At 34.8% G+C, this 19,399-nt stretch overlaps 1 long non-coding RNA gene across 1 annotated transcript in view; it reads right to left on the reverse strand.

Annotated features, from left to right (window-relative positions):
• Window positions 1–914: 914 nt before the first annotated feature.
• LOC122801104 overlaps window positions 915–19,399 on the reverse strand; it is a 654,992-nt gene continuing 636,507 nt past the window's right edge. The window contains exons 2-3 of the long non-coding RNA XR_006364667.1: window positions 1,295–1,709; window positions 915–958 (exon numbers count right to left, since the gene is read on the reverse strand). This is a non-coding gene — a long non-coding RNA (uncharacterized LOC122801104). The remainder of the gene's footprint in view (window positions 959–1,294; window positions 1,710–19,399) is intronic.

The following is a 19,399-nucleotide window of genomic DNA, read 5'->3' on the forward strand; positions in this document are numbered from 1 at the left end:
CTGTCATTCTGTTACAGACACTACCCAATCCAGTATGTCATTCACCCAGTCCAAGGCGTCACCCTCATGGTTCAAGCAGTCCCACACAAGTGATAATTCAATAAAGGTGTTTGAAAAAAAATTATGTTTCAAAAAATGTATTTTACCTCATTCACTTCAATGGAGTTTAAGAAGTTTGCACTGTAAATTCCAATAGGCAGAGCCTAAGACTTTTGGCAGAATCAAATTATGTCCTCATATTTCAAATAAATGTTCATATCTTTGGAGCCATAGTGGTTATGAAAGAAGTTTAAATGGCAAACTCTGCAGCACAAACTATTTTTATAGTAGTAGTATTCTTTAGGTTCTAAGTTTTAAACTAAATTTTATAAGTCACAGTAAACAGTATTACATTTGTAATATTTTATAAATAACATAATATTTCATCTACCACTCAAGTTACACACATACTGTCAGCAGCACTTTATTCATCTAGCTGAGAGATTTCATATGAAGCTAAGGAGCTCTGTCTGTGCTATTTGGTTGTTGAGATATTTAGAAAAATGTGACAATTTTAAATATATATATATATATATATATATATATATATATATATATATATATATATATATATCATTAAAACAACAGTTAATATATGTTTAATTGCTTTAAACAGAGGTCAAATAAGCTATCATGCTTTAAGATGAAATCTTTTAAAACCTTGTAGATAGCATAGTTTTGGAATTATTGATAGACATATGTACAAGCAATATGTGACTAATAGGGGTGTCAGTAAAAGTTAACCGCAGATGCACCTGGAGTCGTCACATGGATGTAATGAGTTAAATAATAACAGATGCTAACTTGATGCAAAAAGGACTTTCATGTATACAGAAATCTACTTCATGTATATTAATAACAATAAATCAGGTGTGCTTACCATGTGCAGGTGGTTGTGCAAAATCAGAAGCAGATACAGCTGCAGATAAGAAAGGGAGATGAAACATTGATGGTAGGCATTGCAATGCAAATGGCACACAAAACAGAAAATATTCTCCTTTACCTCTGCAGAATAAGAAATATCATATACAAAAGTGAACCATCCAGTTTGATTCACCCCAGCCTTCTCTCTCTCTCTCTCTCTCTCTTTCTCTCTCAGTCTTTCTTCTAATCCATCTATTTCTCTTTATCTATCATCCATCTATCTATCTATCTATCTATCTATCTATCTATCTATCTATCTATCTATCTATCTATCTATCCATTGTAAATGTTATTTAATTATTTTGCATACATGGAAGTCCAGTAGACTTACTTGGATTGTCCGGCATGTTAGCACTGACATCAATGATTCTGTGTGAACCCTGTGCTGAGATGTCTGTATCTCTGACAGTGTACAGGAACTCTTCTGTATCAGTCAATGGTTGTTCAGTAACAGGAGCACACACAGTACCCATTAATTCCTGGGCAATTGCAGCTGACCTATGTTTTGCATTTATCATATCACTGGCTGAATGTCTGATTTTTTGATAAGCAAAGCCGTGTCATCTGGCCTCATTATCATTGTCCACCACCTGCTCCCAGATAGCATCATGGGACAACTTGCCACTTCTGCCTCTGTCTAAGAGGAAAGTCATGTTGCCATAGTACCTGTATGATAACTTAATTCTCTGAATTGCTGTATGATGGTATACTTGGTCCAGATTCCAGATGTCTTGGGTGTTATAGCCCTGTATGAGATGAAACATAAAAGAACAAAAAAATGAAGTTAAGCGACAAGTGAGTATTAAAAAATAAATAGGTGTGAATGTATTCAGCCATCATGAACAAAAGTAATATAAATAATAAAGCTCAGTTTGAGTACATGCAGTTAATACAGAACACCACACACAAAAAAATGAAAAACAATACTTAAAATCTGTAAGGATGACAACTGATGTGTAACTCTATGGTACATAGCAGCATTAACCAAAATAATTTAAACTTAGTTTAAACTTTTCAATTAAAATGTATAAATATTTATTTGATGCCCCATTTGTGTTGAGGGCAGACTATCTATCTATCTATCTATCTATCTATCTATCTATCTATCTATCTATCTATCTATCTATCTATCTATCTCTCTATCTATCTATTTGTTTATCTATCTATTTGTTTATCTATCTATTTGTTATCTATCTATCTATCTATCTATCTATCTATCTATCTATCTATCTATCTATCATTCTACCTACTATATTGTGTATGTATATGTATCTGTCTTAACTCACTTTTGGGGCTACAAATGTAAAATTCATGATATTGCTAGTAAGTGATGCAACACTTTTAAACATGCTTTATCTCAAAGAAATAAATGGTATACATGGCTATGCCAACAGAAATCGATAAACAATGCAGATAGTAAACAAATAAGTATTGTGAAAAAGTAACCCATCGATGAGGTAAAAATAAATCATTTTAAGTTGTTAAAGTAGAAAAAGTCATTCAAATCAAATAATTGTTTCAATCTCTCTGGATCCATATAGTCTCCCCTACTATGACAAGTTCCTTATCAACATGATTAGCATTATATAGTCAAGATTCAGCTCTATGATCACTGTGAGTATGCAAATGAGGTGTGAACATATTAACATTCATGAATTCAACAATCTGCACTAAGTGCAAGGACACATAAACATGGTGTGAGGACCTACACAATTGTGTGCATGCACACCCTAGCACTGCAAGATCAAGCACTTGACAACTATTTGTTAAGGGCTTGGAAGTATGAATGCTTAATTTGACTGATATACACTTAGCAAGGGTATTCAGGGAGAAAAATCTTAGCAAAATTACATTGGCTGACTTAGGAAGGAAACATTCATAAAACATAAAACATAAAAGCTTTACAGAATCCAAATATTGATGTCCCTGATAACTTGAAACCACATGAACAGTTTTTAGTGTTTGATATTTTGAAAGATAGAGACATCCACATTATAAAACCTGATAAGAGCAACAGTTTTTGTTATTATGGATAAGACTGACTATTTTAATAGTATGGGTGCTTTATTTATGGACAGCACTTAGGAAATTTCATATAATGAAATTAATATTGTTTACAGGAAAGCTGATTTTTTGTTAGACAACATGTTGCATCAAGGTCAAATTAATATCGATGACCATGCCTTTATGAAAAATGACCATCCAGTTATTGCTAGTATCTTTGGTATCCCAAAAATTCACAAAGGTCTTAATTGCCTCCCTTTTAGACCCATAGTAGATGGTAAAAGGTCCAAAATGTTTTTTATTGCAGCATTTTTGGACTATCATTTAAAAAGTGGATTAGATACATATGGGTATATGTGTAGGGATACTTGGCAATTTTTGTCCCATTTAAACAATATTGAGATTGTAGATTATATGTTATTATTGACAACAGATGTATGTAATTTGTTTTCTGTATTATCACAAGATATTGGCCTTGAGTAGTTGGAGAGACAGCTACTGAAAACTAAAAGATTTGACTAAGATCGTATTAATACTTTTGTAGCCCTAATGGAGATTGTTCTTGCCAATAATTTTATTTGTTTTGAAGGACAATTTTACAAACAAATCATGGCAGTGGCAATGGGGGCATCATCTGCCCCACCTTTGCTAATTATGTGATGTATTTTTGGAATTGTGAATATGTTTTTAGTAGTATATATAATAATAATAATTTTAGATATTACACTAGATACCTGGATGACATTTTTTTTTAATATGGGCAGGGTTGAAGGGTTTGTTGGATGAATTTCTACAATATATTAATGAGACGGTTGATTTTTTTTAGTTTTCACAGATAATGTGAGGGACAGTTTGATTTCCTATTTGGATGTTGAATTAAGGATGTATGCTATTAATAGGAGGTTTATTTCAAGCATTTACAGGAAATCCACCTTCTCAAATTCATATTTGAATTTTGCAAGCTGCCATTGCCTACATCAAAAAAGATCTGTTGTGAAAGGATAGTTGATGAGTGTGGCCAGGATGGAAACTTTGGATAATGAATTTAATTAAGAGGTTGATTTCATACCAAATTTATTTAGTAATAGAGGGTATCCCAGTAGTTTACTAGAAAATATTAAATATTAGGTCTTAAGTAAGAGACATGAAGGTGTCTTTCAACCTATTGTGGAACATCAAAATAATGGCAGGGTTGCAGGTGTATGTGGAAAAGTAAATATCACAGAAGACCACAAATTATCCTTTATTTTAGCTTACAATAAGGATAGTACAGCAATTTGTAAGTTAATTAATAAAAATGGGAATTTGCTTTCCACCGAGAAGACATTGGCGGATAAATCGGGTGATAGACCTACCTTTACTTTTAAGAATGATTGGTCCTTTAAAAATATGTTTGAAAGGAATATATAGGTGTAGAAATTATGAAAATGTTTTTCATTGTAGAAAGAAGGGTAATTTTAAATGTGGGATGTGTAATCAGTGTCTTTATATAATCCCAGCGAGTGGTAGGTTTAACATAATGAGAAATAATGGGCACTTTAATTGTCAGACTAGAAATGTGGTATATTTAGCTAAATGTTTAAAATTCCCCACATTCTATATAGGGAAAGCTTCTAGGAGATTAAGAGATAGAATACATGAACATCTGAATGATATTAAGAATGTTAAAGGTACTAATGCTCTATATAGACATATTAGTTTATATCCACAACATAGTTTTGGATTTTTAATGCTACAGCATGTTCATTTTGATGTACAGGGAAGGATTGTTTCTGAACCTTTGGAACTATGTGAACTCAAATGGCAATTACTTTTGAATGCCACTACCTTTCCAGGGCTGAATGGAAGCATGAGAATGAGTTGTATTTTGAAATTAAGGAATTATAAAGGCTTTTTAAAATGTTGTAAATGATTTTGTTTAAAAAAAAAAATATATATATATATATATATATATATATATATATATATATATATATATATATATATACATACACACACACACACACACACACACACGCACACACACACACATATATATATATATATATATATATATATATATATATATATATTGCATTTATTGTATTTTCTATTTTTTTTTTTTATTTTTTATTTATAGTTGTGTTGCATGTTTAAATACTTGTTAAGGATTTTTAAAGGGTATATTGTTTTTATGAAGAGACAATGAGAAAAAGAAGACTACATTTTGGAGTGTTTATTCCTTATACAATGTGATAATGACTTTGGGAAGGCTATTGGCCAATGACAGCATGTGGTTTTAATTAATGTGTATATAAAAATTGGGTATTTCTCAATTTTGCTGGTTCAGAAGAAGTCCCTTTAGATGGTTTAGCATGAAAGCACTTAATTTGTTGATTAATAAAGTTACACTTCGATTTTCCAGCCTTTATCTGTTGTTTTTCCACATATTTGTATGAAGTACTTATCAGCAGAGGGTTGTCAACCTGAATAAAAAGATGTTTGATATTCTAATGAAATACACTACTTTTTCAAATACATAACCAAAGTAATGCAGATGAGATTTCATTCATGTTAGAAAATCTTAGATAAAAATGATGTTTGCAAAAGAAAAAAAAGACAATGATAGTATTGCAAATATTTCTTTAATATTGTGAAAGGAAATGTTAGCTAAATTGTTTCCAATATACCATTCATCCACACATCTACTGACAAATTAGAAAGGACAACTTTCTGAACTTGTTTTTTTTTTGCACCTTTAATATGAATTCATATAATATCATACCATGAGTGTATATAATCTTGTTTTTCTTCCCTTTAGCGGACCGGAGTTCCGCTGTGGCGACCCCTAACCGGGAAAAGCCGAAAGACACAATCAAAAAAAGTGTATGTCTGTATCAAATATTAAACATAATCTGAAGTATGTGCTGTTAATGCCTTTGTTTCATGGTTCAAATCCAGGGATTATGCTGTTTGAATGAACATAGTGATGCTTAAGTAGCATATGTTTATGTTACAGGGCAACAACTTTGAGGAAACATAGAAAGTCCATTTTAAATAATGTTTTTCTAATGTTTGCTTTTTATTTTTCTCTCCTCTTCACCCTTTGTGCTGGCAGTGGACAGCTTCACTTCCTAAGGAAAACCTCATAAAATTAATTTTGAATGCCAGCACTAGCACAATCGAGGCTGGTATCAGTGTGCTTCTTTCAGCACTCTGGAAAGTACTGACAGAAGAAATTCCATATGTCAGCTACTTACCTATGGGGCGCAATTTGTAAGTGAAGTGAGCTTACAGAATTAGGACACATAATGCAGAGTTTGAATCCAATTTACAGGTATTTTTTTTCTGACTTGGTTCATAATAAACAAATAATAAATATTGACACCTAATGTTGTATATGAAATGAACAAGCTACATTGTGTGTGACTTATGCTTACCTGTAGTCCATGTGAATTGCTGTTAAAAATATGTTGTTGTTGGAAGCTCAACTTTCTTATTATTATTAAAAACAATATGTGGTATGGATGATGTAACATATGACAGCTTGTAAAGTGTGATAACACAAAAGCAGTAACATGAGAAATGTGGATTAATATGCAGTATATGCTGAATTTATTATCAGTTTGTCACAGTTTGGCATGTCAACAGTAATACATTTTATTTTAAACTTTTTGGTCGTTATCAAGTGTATATACTGTGTCAAGAAGGAGCTCCTGTAATTCTCTGTGTGTTCCCATACTGAACAGTTTCTATTATATAGCAGTTTGATGATATATAATGCAAATGCTATTTGTGATGTGGCAACCAGATATGAACAGTATGAATGTTTTATATTAATACTGTAAGTGCCCTGTTCCTTGCTTTATCTCTCTCTCTGTCTATATATATATATATATATATATATATATATATATATATATATATATATATATATATATATATATATATATATATATATATATATATATGGGTTTACTTTGTTTCGCTGAATCTCATTTCACTGAATTTCATTTCATGACAACCACTTCGCTGAAAACACAAATTGCTGAAAACTCATTTCACTGAATCTCATTTCACTGAACTGCAGTTAGTATATATGGCACTGTGCAGAATACTGTAAGGCAAGAAAAAGGTATTTGCTCTTTTCCCCACTGTAGTGATGCTTAAGGAGCATATGTTTATGTTATATATAGTTGGGGGGGTTGTGGGGGGCACAGCCCCCTACATTGGGTGTGTGGGTGTCATAGCCACCTACTTAGTTTGAGTAGATATTGTCTTCTGGAGAGAGTTAGTCAATGGTGTTGCAACTATGCATGTCTTTTGTTTAAAATGTATTGTTTTGAAGTTTTTGGTAAAATACAATATAAAACAAACAAGGTAGCAGGCTATGCCCCGCACCCCCCCCCAATGTGGGGGGCTGTGCCCCCCACCGCCCTAACTATACATACTAACTCCAGGATTGCACTACAGTGGGAAAAGGGCTAATACGATTTGCTTGTCTTACAGTTTTCTACACAGTGCCATATATACTTAGTTCAGTGAAATGAGATTCAGTGAAATGAGTTTTCAGTAATTTTTGTTTTCAGCAAAGTGCCCGAGGTGAAATGAAATTCAGTGAAATGAGATTCAACAAAACAAAGTAGACCCATATATATCCAAATAAATAGTATAAACATAAGAACCACCACAGGAATGTGAAGCCAGTCCACGTAAGACAGACACAACCACTGTAGATACAAAAAGTTTATTCAGCAATAAAAATCCACAGTTAAACGATTTCTTCCCTTATCTTAAAAAAGGGACTTCCTCAGAACATTTCATAAAATGAATAAAATGCATAAAAACCCAACCATATATACCAAAAATAATTAAATACGTAGTGAGTGTTAATGAATTAATTAAGCCTTAAAGTGATATCCACTTTGATACCTTTAAAAATAACAAACTGCATACAATAATCATCCAACTAATTTAAGTATAAAAAATATATAATATGCAATATTGGAAACAAAAATAATGATATATGCTGTGTTGAATACAATATACAATACAATATGTCTCAAACCATGTAAACAATTCATATATTATAATCCATACATTGATGTTAAAAAATCTATACATGACATACTTGCGTAAAAATCAATTAATTTCCTCATGAAATCATAAGGGGACTAAAAAGACAATTTTACAAAATCAATTAACCCAAAATGTGCCTAAGTTTCAGTACACTGGAAATACTAATTGCCTCATTTAACCCTGGAATGTTTAAAATTCCCCACATTCTATATAGGGCAAACTTCTAGGAGATTAAGAGATATAATACATAAACATCTGAATGATATTAAGAATGCTAAAGGTACTAATGCTCTATACAGACATATTAGTTTATATCCACAACACAGTTTTGGATTTTTAGTGATACAGCAAGTTCATATATATATTTTATGTAGAGAGCTTGTGTTTGTGTGTGGGGAGGATGGTGTGTGTGTGTGTGTGTGTGTGTGTGTGTGTGTGTGTGTGTGTGTGTGTGCGTGTGTGTGTGCAGTAGAAGAGCGAAATTCAAAATCTCCGGTATGCAAAATTTTGAATTTCGCGGTTCTGAGTTTTCGTGGTTTTAAAAATTCAACTTTATAGCTTTGAAATACTGAATTTCAATATTTCAGTATTTTGCGGATAGAAAGTGAATATATATATATATATATATATATATATATATATATATATATATATATATATATATATATATATCCTTTAATTGTGTTACTTTTAAATATAATTCCTGTGTATATTTATTTATTTTGCCATTTCCAATTGCTACCAATCAGCAACATACAACTATAGTTTATGGCTGATGACAAAAATAAAAAAAAAAAGTAATAATAATTTGAGCTGCTTTCTGTTGTGCAAATAAACATGGTGCCATTGTACTGCTGTCAACACTCTATATAGTATTGAGTGAAGAAAATGCACCTGGCAGCCAGTTATTTCTGTGGCACACACTATAAACTGATTAGGGAGCAAAAGCAGAGGCACTGGTGATGTCAAATCTATAGCATTATTAATTTTGCTTTTGGTGTCAGATGAAGTATTGGCACATATTTTTCTATATGAATTGAAAACCTTAAGTCTGGGTGACAAATGCTAAAGATCCAACCTATAGTCCTTGTGAACTGCTGTTACCAATGATTTTTGTTAGAAATTAACTATTCTTCACATAAGTAACATCCTTTGCTAGGCATGATTACAAATATGACAGTTTCTAAAGTGTGAGAACTGAAATGTACAAACATGATGAATGCATAAATATGTAGAGTATATTATACACCACTTACCCATAAAGGTTCATTATTAATTATGACAGCAATGCATTTCCTTTTCAATGTATATCATTATGATTTGTATGTGGTGTGTCACAAATAAGATTGTCATTTTCTGTGTATCACTTTAGTGAATAATTGACATTGCCTGAATCTCTGATGATGTGTAACAGAAATATAAGTTCTGATGTGGCAGACCAATGTTCAGGGATAACTGTGTCAGGGTAATGGTGTAAGAGCTCTGTTTATTGATAGAATGCTGTTTTTGGAATAAAAATTTTATAAAAACGTTTTTGTTTTCTCAGCAGTGAATAATGACGTTTCACATCTATAGGAAAAATTAAAACTTTAATTTGGAGTGTCTTATTTATTTATTTATTTTATTTTACATTTGTTGACTGGGAATGTCTGACTGAGCCGAAGCCCTTTTTCAGCAGAGGCATGGGGAGAAAAGCTCCAGTAAATACAGATTGCATTTAGTCATTATACAGATATTATATACATAGAATAAGCTAGATTATTGTGCATGACCATCAGCACTCTGGGTATTACTGAGGGAAGAAAATGCACTAATTAGCTTTCTATGGCACAGGATGTAAATGTGGTGAGCTTAGCAAAGAGGACATATAATGCAGGGCTCAAATCCAGGTAAAAGAAGCTTTTAGTGAAGGGGTTCAGAATGACATTTGTCACAAACATTTGATTAAGAATCTACCACTAAACAAAAATGGGTTTCATAAATCCGATTGCCACAACACATATATCAGTAATACCTGCCATATAAGTCCAATATAATGTGTGTAAAGTATTTTAAACACGATGATGATAGTTAATTTAAAATGCACTTGCATAGGTATGATGTGCACAATAGCTTTATTGCTATTCCCATGACACATAATATATCATAACTATATGTTTAGGGGAGTATGTTTTGTGATGTATGCATGCATGTAACATATTCGGTTTACTATTAAAACTTAGAAACTGCATCGGTCGACCGGCATAAGGTCGACTTGCTGTTTTCAAGTGAGCAGAATGTCAAACTCAAATTGATTGACTACACTACATCGAATGGGTAGTGTAAGTTGAGCATTTGGGTTCGACATTGTGCAGGGGCATCGTGGTTCAGTGAGGAACAGGGAATTAATCCATTTCCTCACTGAAGTGCAATCTTGGAGTTGGTATTTTTAGTGTGCAGGGGGGCATAGCCCCCTACAAAACAGTACAATTAATGTACCATTGACTGTACAGTCTAATGGGACATTCGTGTTCATAGCAGGAGGTGAGTGATGTCAACTCCTGCTATGTCGAATACATCAAACCACGGTTGTCGATGTATTCATTTTTGGCTTGGTTTACTTTTCGCCATGCCAAATTCCACATTTAGAGTCAACATTTTAAGTGGTCGATTGATGCAGTTTTGACATGCCAATAGTAAACCAACATATCCTAACATATATAATTCAGGTCATGCAACTCCGTGAATCGAAATGTATTTATAACCACAAATACTTCCTGTTTAAAGTCACTCACATGCAGGCATCTCTTAAGTCTATCTCCATTAATTTGTGAATTAGTATATCTCAAATTAATACTTAAAAAGGGAGTTCTCTTGTCGCACTGACAGTTATTAATCAAAGTTTAACATTTCATCCTTCTCTTTTTCATGGGTTCAAGTTTATGGTGGTATGAATCAATTTTACAAGTCATATGATTTTACATACAACCAGCAATGATTATAACAAACACCATAAAGCATTTCAGTGTTTAACACTGAAACATGCATAACCAGGTGCATCATCCCATATGGACAAATCTCACTGCCATTGTACACCTTCATTGCTTTTGGATGTAATCATTGCCAGTGTGTCTGCTAACCCATGTGTGTGCTTTCAATTGCACAAATGTAGCTGGCAAAGATGTGTATCTTTATGCATTGGCTGTTACATAAGAGATTTGAAGTGGGTGCAGTTTCAGACACATTGTTCAAGCTTGACTTCTATAGACATACCTGGTGAAGGTAAGGATGGTGTTTCATTTAGAGCACAAAAGTAGGATGTTGAGGAGTTAAGGATTTGTTTGTCACTCCTTGACAATGTTACAGCCATAGGCTGCTGCAGGGTGATTGTACCAGGTCTCAGTATGAGGCTGCGGCCTGAATAGCTTGGTCAGGGCTGTCTTCAGTGCAACTGGCATTTCACTCACTGGGGAACAATGTCATCAGCATTACAGTGAGAGAGGCACAGGCAGGACCTCCTGAGATAATGAGAGGAGAAAATTAAGACACAAAATGCCACTCAGTTTTGTAATTATAGTGACCCATCAGAAGTCAGTGATATAGCATGGATTATCCAACAAATACTGCTATTCATTATGCGTTCATATCTATTTTTCTCTGCAAAACAATAATAAATGAAAACTAAAGAAAAAAAAACACAGAAAATGGGTTTTCATAACTGGAAAACACACCACAAGCACAACAGAATGATAAGTGCTTTTGTTCCTTTATTTCAAATTACGGAAATTCATCAGATATAGAATATGAAATAAAGGAATTAAAGTGCTTATTCTACCATTGTGTTCATGGTGTGTTTTCCAGTTACTAGAACATGTTTTTTTTGAGTTTCTTTTTTTCCTCTACCATACAGCTGCAGGAGAGATAGCACATAACCATGAGAAGAATCAGGGTAGAGACTCACTCACCTTGGAGAAGCATGGAGTAAGCATGCATCACATCTGAATGCAAGCCAGACAATACTTTTCAGGCCATCCATCCATATCAGCTTGAGCAGACATACCTCACATTTTTAAATCAAACATACGTCTTCTCCAATAGCTCTTGTTGATTGCATTATGCAATGATAACACCAGATTAGTTGCATGTAGGTTCACATCCCAGAGCTAGAAATTACTTTTTTTACAGGATAATATTTCTAAAATATTAACTAAAAGACTGAATGACATTAACGGTTCAGTGCTGGTAACTGCAATTAGTAGCTTGGAAATAATATATCTGACATGGTATAGTTAAATAAATGTTTCCATATCTTATATAATAGCACTGAAGTTGATTGATTTTATGACACATTAATGTCTTCACATCATATGAGGAGGTGTCAGAGGTGAACATAATTATGTGTAATATTTGTTTATATACTGAGATAATGAAATAATGCGACATGCCATTGATTTTATTTCCTCTGTCTCTCCCAACTTTCTTTCTTTTATAATTTATTTGTGATTAATTGCTGCTGTAAACAAAATGACCATCAGCACAGAGAGGTAGACTGACCATTGTGGTTTCAGCCCTCCATACTGACACCACCACAGGCAGCACAAATACCTAGTACATTTGGGTCACCACCTATCAGCATTTCCTCTACAACTCCTGCCCTAACTACTCCACCTGTGTCATGCATCTCTGCACCAGGGTGATGGGGCAGTGGTATCCTCTGGGAGTGGTACTAGTGAAGGTAGTGATTTTACCTTTCAGGGGCTGACAGTACTAGTGAAGGACATTATGGAGAGGGGCCATAGTGTCTGAATTTGCAGGATTGCAAAGGTTATTCACTGAATTGCCAAATCAATGCCATATCCAGCACTGACTCAGGAAACTGGCACAGGAGACAGTGATGACAGTTCTGAGGATGAAGACTAGATTCTCACTGTCTTGAAGCTAGACTTGGATAAGTCTCTGATGTCCCCTACCTATCCCCAGTCATGGTGTCCCCCAACCCTTTGCTTCCATCACCATCCCTGTCTGTCTTGTATGTCCCTTATGTCTTCACCTGCTACATAGTTTACCCTACCTACCTGACTCTCTAATTCCCAAGCACAATCCCCAGCAGTCCTCTCTTTCCCAAGAAATTTAAAAATAAGCACCTGTCCCACAAAAAAATGCTGCGCATATATAGCTGTCCACTTTGCCTATATGTCATCTTGACATTGCTGATATGGTTCAATTGGCTATATGATTTTGTTATTGTCACTCATCCCTGGTATGGAGACTCTCAAAAATCATTGAATTCTATGCACAATTCTACATATATGTTGTGAAGAAGTGGGTAGGTATGGTGCTCTCTCACCACCATCCTGCAAATTCCTATATTCTTTCACGTGTCCTCCATTCTGCTTTCCCCCCAGTATTTCCATTACTTTCTTATCAACCCCCTTTTTCACATATTTAATCTTTTCAAAAATAGAGTCACAAACAACAGACAAGGCCAAAACGGCCCATCAAAAAGCCTTCACTTTTTTCCTCTGCATTTGTCCCGCGCTTGGAATCACCCACCAGTGCTGAGTGATGGTGAATGGCATTTCATGTCCTATGGCAAAAAATGGTGCCACCTCTCTCATTATTACAATTATCTTCATGCAAATGTGTTTAAGCCTTCTGCATTATAGAAATACAGAATAAAGGCACTACTTTGAAACAGTTACTGTAACAGTCATAAGTTTGCTGTATGTAATGAGATAAGAGTTCCTATGTGGTCTGTTGAGATTATTCACGTCTTTATACTGATATTTTTATACAGTGTCAATGGTTTAATTCCAGACGTATGTCAAAATATTATTTCATTTATTTTTAGATTCCTACCATATGTGTAACTATGAAATTCTGTATTTATCTCCAATTAACAGAATTTCCTGCCCTAGAATGACTAGGAAAATGTAGTTTAGCATTTGAACAGTGCAGGAATAAAGCCTTTGCAAAGATATTCCATCTCTAACAGGAAAATGATTAAACCACCCATATCCTGCTCATTTTTCATTCTTGTTTTGACTCTTTTATCCATTCTTGCTCCAAATAGCAAAACCTTTATTGCACAGACTATAACAGATTAATAATGCATATGTCCTTTCTTACTTCAATAGGTTGCCATTGTCCCTTCAATTGTCTGATTTGAACTATGTGAATTAGGAGTTTCTTTATGGTATGCTGAGATAATGCTTAGAACTATAGCCTGATTTGAATCCAGAACTATGTCAAACTCTTATTGACTCTTCATAAGACTATTTTGTGTGCAGCTGTTGCCTACATGTTGTATCGAGCCACCATTATCCTGCTTCTGTCATGATCTACTTGCTCCCTTCATCCCTCCTCCCCTCCCTATGTCTTTACTCCCTTCTGTGCCATCAGTTTGTCTCCTCACCATTTGCGCAATGCCTGCTGCTGAGCAGCACCTGCACCTTGGGGGAGATGGCAATACATAGCTTATGGCAAAACCTTGTGAGTTGTTGTCTTTGCCTGCATTACTGTTGTGCCCTTCTCATTAGTATACTTAGCCCCACTGTGTTATGTACAGACAGATTAACAGCAGTATGAGATGGCTGTTATTATTTTCTCTTTAATAGGCTGCAGAGTTGAACGTGCACCATATAGGATGTTCCAATTGCAAATATTGTTAGGAAGCATGCCACCCAAAATGTTCCTGGCTTCACGACAAATGTGTAAATCATGACACGTAACACCTTAAAATAAACCTCTATTCTGCATTGGATCATTTATTATGATGCTGGCTGTAATGTACACCTCATGTAATGTTAAAATTGTCATTACTGTGATGACACCTGATGCTTACATTCTCCATTGCCTCTTTCTTTTATGACTGTCCCTTCATACCAGTAAAATTAATGTGAATTAACATTTTTTGTGTGGAGTGCTGACACAACTGACATGTCTGTAAAATGCTTTTGGCATAGTGTCAAGGGTTCAAATTCAGAAATATCTGAAAGTCTTATTTAATGTTTTATTTATATTAGTATTGTATGTGTGAGTGGGGCAGCCGATGTGGTGCATCGGTTAGCATTGCCGCCTCACAGCAAGAGGTTCTCTGGTTCGATCCTCAGCTGGGGTGCCTTCTGTGTGGAGTCTGCATGTCCTCTCTGTGGTTGTTTGGGTTTCTTCTGGGTGCTCCAGTTTCCTCCCACATCCCAAAGACATGCTGTAGGTGGATTTGACACTTTAAATTTGCCCTAGGCATGAGTACATGCATGTGTGTGTCTTCTGTGGAAGGTTAGGTGCCCGGCTGGCAACTCAACACCATAAAACTCCACTGCCAATCATGAGCGGACAGGTGATCCGCTGTGGTGACCCCTAACTGGGAAAAGCCAAAAGAAGAAGTATTGTATGTGTGAGTGTTGCCTATATGTCTTATTAACACACCACTGCCCTGAATTTGTCTTAATCATGTTTCTACTTATTGACTCCTGAAACACTTGATTGCACATAGTATGACAGATTATTTACAAGGAAAAACATAACAGTAACACAATACAAAGAAGTTCAAGAATGGCCCACAAAATAACACATTCATTGTCTGTCTGTATCCCTGTCTCCATGTTTCTATCTGTTCCCACTTGTGTATCATCACTTTTTCCTCTTCATATTTATTATTGAACTGGATGTAATGTGCTTACTATGGGATAATACAATTTTTGTGAGTGCGATGAAGACTAATATATACATTCTTCTTTGCTGCACTCTGTTGTCAGATTTGCAGTTTGTGAAGTAGGTGTTCCAATTCTGTATGCATAGATAATACTCAGACCTGTAGATCTGTTTTTGAATGCTTTCAAGGTTTGAATCCAGATGTATGTAAATGCTATTGAATGTTTTGTATGACTCCTTTGTGTGTAAGTGTTGGCTACACATTGCAATATCACACCATTATCCAGCTCCTGTATTAATCTGCTTAATCCCTATTATGTGCACTGTTTTGTATAGATCATGACCTAATAATTATGATGACACACTGAAAAGTAACACAACACAAAGCAGTGCAGAAATGGACCATAAGCAAATCTATTCCTAAGTCTCTGTCTCTATCCAGGTCTCCCAATCTCTCTTCCCCATTTATGTCCTCAGCTTTTGCATGAAGCATGGCATTGCACACCAATGGTTAGTGATCGTAAATGTCATTTCACGTTTTATAGCAACAGCTGAAGATTTTAATTTCAACTGCACTAGTATGGTTCACATCATGAAAATGTGCTGTGCTATACAAATACAGACTGACAGTACTATCATGAGACAGTTAGTGCAATATATGTATTAGGCTGATATATGCAATATACATCTTATTGAATGTTACGCCTGTGCTTACTGTAATGAAAGCTGAATCCTACATTTTCCCTTATTTAACTCTGCTCTTATTGTCCCTTCAAATGATGAATTCCTGTGTATTGAGCAGAGGTAATCTTCCTATCTCTGCACTTTTATATTGCACTGTCAAGGGTTCAAATCCAGATGTATGTCATACATTTATTTTATATTTTCTTTCTGTCCTCATTGTGCTTCCACTCTCCTACCCTATCATTATTTATATGGAAAACACTTTACTGTACACAGCAATACATCTACAGTGTACATAGTTTCTAAGTATGTCTATATTTCTGCATCTTAATGCTTGTTGTTGTCAATCCCTACCCATGAGAATGTCTTGAAAATCATTGAAAACTGGAGATATTAGGGAAAAAAAAACATAATTTGATTTTGTTAATGTATATTGGTCAGAAAATGTAGTATAACACATCACAATGTTATGCAGAAATGAACCATAATCTAGTCTCTTTGTATGTCTGCATTTGAATCCATGCCTCCAAATCTCACCCTCTTCCCACCCCTTCTTTCTCATCAAATAAACTTCCTTGCTTAAATACTGTTTTCATAATCCACATTTTCACTAGCAATAAGATGCATGACCCCTCATGTGTTTCATGATCATTTACAACATGCTCATATTTTCCCAGAAATAACTGCAACACATGAGATACATTCAATGCTTTTTGTGTGGTTTATACCATACTATAATAGTCACATGTAGATGACAATGCTGATATACACACAAGGATTGGTGAGGTTGCATTTACAACCATGTTCATAGGTAAAATAATTATGACACATACCTGTCTGTTGTAGGACTGTACTGACTATAGAACTCAACCATGTCATATAAACACACACAATCACACAATTGCCAACATGCCATGAATACAAGGACAGTCACTGTATTTGAGGACTGTGTTTTGATACACTTGTATCATACATATAAGTAGTTAAGGACTTCAACTGTTATGACAAATGTGTAACTTACATCACATGAAACATGACCATAACACATATCTGTTCTGTATTCCATCAGATTCAGACATGGTTGTATGTATGTACTGCTTATTTGTGTGAAGTTCAGCACAAAGCACCACAGACTATTGCTAATTCCCATTCTAAATTCACCACCTCAGGATATGATTATGTATGTGCTAATACTTTAACATCAGCCACAAAAATGAGCTAGTCAGCAGTACACTTCAATTGGAGAATTAAAAAAATCCAACAAAGAACTAAGAAAATGTATTACATAACTTCTGTATGTATTAATGGAATGTTGTAACCAAGCTATCTGAATTTCAGAGTGATATTGACTTAATTAATTAATTTAGCCTTTTAAGGTGTGTCTGCACTCCAACACTCACAATTTCAACTTTGGTACAATGGTGTGTGACATTTCCACATGTACTCCTTCCTTCAGTGTTATTCAGCAGTTCACTATCATATTTTGGAAATGTCTGTTTATATTGACAATATACGTTGCTCAAGGATAATCCATACAACTGATAATGATGCAAAAAAATTATTACTATTTGCATATAATCATCCTGAGATGAAGTGTCACTAATGCTTGCTTATCAATCCATTGTTTTACAATTGTGATTCTCATTGAAACACCATACTGTGAAACAGGTACATGCCACTCACAGTACTGCAATGCACATGAATGACAGTATAGAGATGCTATCATAATAGTATGTAATCACATGGGACAAGCACATTGCTGTTATGGTAGCCTGTCCAGATACATGTATTTTCCACAAAAGCTATGATGTCACTAACTGTCCCTCAAATAACTGATGTGTTAATACATACAAATGTGCATTTCCACACCTTTAAAATCAGACTTCTCCTGTGGTGTTTGTGATTTATACTGTGTTCTCTAGATTTTGTAACTAGTTAGGCAGGTTGAATCCAACAGTGGTGACATTGTTTGTGTCTGATTTTAGTGTCAGGTAAATAACAGCTTCAGCGACAGATGTGCTATGTCCACTTCCACTTAGAACAAAACTTTAACTTTGGAGACAGCTCCCTCTGCACTTTATCCCATTTTCCCCACAAACTTCTTCTCTGCAGCATGCTGATGAGGTCATCCTACAAAAGTGCACTCTCTCCCCTTAGAAGTCAGACTTCTCTTATGGTACATGTAATTCATACTGCATTTTCTAGATTGTGTAACTTGATAAGTAGGAGGTTCAAATCCAACAATCCTGCAATTGCTTGTGTGTGCATCTAAGCATTTGACATATCAGTAACATATAACATCATTGACAAATGCACTGTATCTATTTCCACTCAAGTGAAACATTTACAATGGGAGAGGATTCCTCCCTCAGCTAATGCCAGTTTTATGGCAGGCATCTTTTCTGCAGCACACCAATGAGGATATCCTGTAAAAAGTGCACTCTATCCTCTTAGAAGTCAGATTTTTCCTGATGCTCTTGCAATCTATACTTTGGTCTCTAGCTTGCATAATTAGATAAGTAGGAGGTTTGAATCTGACAATGTTTAACGTGTGTGTGTGTGTGTGTGTGTGTGTGTGTGTGTGTGTGTGTGTGTGTGCGCGAGTGTATACATATGTGGATGTTTGTGTACATGTGCATGCTTCTGAAATGTCAGTTACATATACCTTCATTGGCAGAAGTGCTGTATCTACTTCCACTCAGATGAAACTTGGACAAGATTCCTTCTTCACCTAATGCCACTTTTACCACAAATATCTCTGTAACACACAGCTGAGGTCCCCCTGTAAAAAGTGCACTCTCTCCTGTTAGAAGTCAGACTTCTACTGTGGCAATTACATTTGATATCCTGTTTATAATGTGTAACTTGATAGGTTAGTGGTTCAAATCCAGCATTGCTTAAATGATATTAGTGTGTGTATGTGTTTGTACTGTCATGTTGAGATTGCTGCATCAGAAAATACATTGCGTAGGCTTCCACTTACAAGATATATTTGTCCTGGGAGACTGATTCCCCATCAGTGTGTTACATTTCTATCCAAAACACATTCCTGTACCAC

Source organism: Protopterus annectens, chromosome 4.part1 (assembly GCF_019279795.1).
Source record: "Protopterus annectens isolate FY-2018-M chromosome 4.part1, PAN1.0, whole genome shotgun sequence".
Classification (NCBI taxonomy): domain Eukaryota; kingdom Metazoa; phylum Chordata; order Ceratodontiformes; family Protopteridae; genus Protopterus; species Protopterus annectens.